The sequence below is a fragment of the Arvicanthis niloticus genome, chromosome 12 (genome assembly GCF_011762505.2).
Source record: "Arvicanthis niloticus isolate mArvNil1 chromosome 12, mArvNil1.pat.X, whole genome shotgun sequence".
Taxonomy (NCBI): Eukaryota; Metazoa; Chordata; class Mammalia; order Rodentia; family Muridae; genus Arvicanthis; species Arvicanthis niloticus.
In genome coordinates this window covers 37,801,275-37,803,720 of record NC_047669.1, presented here as the reverse complement: position 1 = coordinate 37,803,720, position 2,446 = coordinate 37,801,275, and positions in this window count along the sequence as shown.

The window sequence follows — 2,446 nt, the reverse complement described above, 5'->3', positions numbered from 1 at the left end:
GGCCATGTTACTCTGGCTTTAAAGTCAAGAATAGAAGAAACAGGTTATGGAATCTCCCTCTTCCACTCTGGAAATTTGCTGAGACCAGGTGAGGGGCAGGTGTGTCCCTGCATAGAGGTCCAGAAAGGCCAGTGGGTTAATCTATAAAGGGTATTGTGTAAAGCTGTGAAGGTAAACCTTGTATTGTGTTGCATACCCCAAGAGGTTAGAATTGCCAGGGCTCTAGCATACTTTCTGAGGTAATCAGCTAACAGGTAGCAAAACCAGCCCAAGAGAAAGCGTGTGTTATAGTCAACAAAGCTAAAAGAACGTTGGTATCTGAAAAATAAAGATGGGGAGTTTGGAAGTTTGGAATTTGCCCAGCTGTTTTGTTTGTTTGTTTGTTTTTTGTTTGTTTGTGTTTTTTGGGGGGTTTTTTTGGGGAGGGGGTGTCTTGATTTGGTCCATTATTTTCTCACTATGCTCACTTCCCTACATTTTGGAATGCTAATGTATATCTTCTGCCATTTTATATTGGAAGTATGTGATCTATTTTTATTTTGGTTCATGATGGGATCACATTAAGAGATTCTTTGAATCTCAGAAACTTTGAACGTTTAAACATTGTTGAGATTGTGATAGACTGGAGATTTTTGAAGTTGGATTAAATACATTTTGGATTATGTTATGACTACATGCTTATGGTGGCCAGGGAGTAGAATCTGGTGATTTGCCTAGGTATGGGTCCCATAGGCTTATGTATTTGAATGCTTGCCACATAAGGAGTGGCACTATTAGGAGGTGTGGCCATTTTAGAGAAAGTGTAACCTTGTTGGAGGAAATGTTTCACTGTTCAGTCAAGATTTGAGTGAGCTCAAGCTCCCTTCAGTGTGAAAGACAGTCTCCTTCATTCTTCAGATCAAGATATAGAACTTTCAGCTCCATCTCTAGCCCCATGTCTGCCTAAATGCCACCATGCTTCTCTCCCAGATGATAATGGACTAAACCTCTGAAATTGTAAAGCAGCTCCACTTAAATGTTTTCTTTTATAACAATTGTCATGGCCATGGTGTCTCTTCACAGTAATGAAACACTAAGAAATAAGCATTTCTGCATGCGTATTGTTTGGAAACTTTTCTGTAATATAGACCTTTGTAAGCAATTACTTTTCATAGTCCTGAGGCAGTCTTTCAACATTTTCAGTCCCTTCCCTCAGTCTCCTGCACTCCATCTTCTGTCTTATTTGGCTGAAGGTTGATGATCCAGGTTTGATTCCTCATACACACATGGAATCTCACAGTCATTTTTTTTAAATTCCAGTGCCAGGGGATGCAACATCTTTTTTTTTTTTTTATTTCCATGGGTGCTAGGTACGAATGCAAAAATCAGACATGCATGCAGGAAAAACACACCTACACAGAGGATTAAAACTCATATAACAATTAACCTTTTGCCTATACTTATCACCTACCAGATCACCTTGCAGCCATTTCACAAGGTATTACATTCTCTGCCTTTCCCATTCTTCTGTATTAGTACAAACAACTATCATTGTTCCTGAATCTGCACCTCCCAGGATCCATTCCAACTGTCTTCTTTCATTTCAAAATGATAACTTTGAAATTTACATAAGCTATAATTAGTCACCTTTCAAAACTATTACTTCAGCCTTTATTGAATAAATAAGATAAAGGTCAATACCTTATCTTTTTAAAAAACCATTCTATGTTTTAGCTATGGGAAGCCTTAAATAAAGTCTCATTCCAGTTGAACCTGTTTTGCTTTGTTTTGTTTTCAACTTTATGTACTATTTCACACTGTGAAGTACTAAGCACTGTGCTTTAACTTCTAGTTCATTCATCTTCACTACAAAACTATTAGACCAATCACCAATTTTTCAAACTAACTTCCCCAGGTTTACCACAGCACTTGACAAATATTCAACCTAAAGTTATTTTCTCACCTATTTACTTACTTAATTGAGACTGTGTGCGGTTATTAAACTCACTCATTTAATTAAGACTCAATACCTTTCCACAAATTTACTAGTGTTTATGATGAAAAATAGACAAAACCAGCTCCCATTTTATTTATAGTTTGCTATACTATTATTAACTGCTCTAAGAAAAATGAGTGGCAGGTAAGTCTATACTTAATAATTTGTCTGGTATGTCATTAAGCATGATGATACAGCAGTTGTACACCATTTCAGTATTTCTTAACAGGAAAAGTAAATGTTTGCTCCATTTTGTATCAAGGCAAACTGGGTTGCAATGAGCTTGTTTTATTGACAAATATTCTGAGCCTGCCTCTGACAGATAACAGGATGATGACAGAATGGCTGGAATAAGACATATCAAACCATTCTACTCTCAAGTGTCACATAACAAAGTAGGCTGATGAGCATTTTTCAGGCACCCTTAATAATCCTATTCTTGCGCCATTCAGAAAGGTAGAGCAATTCTAT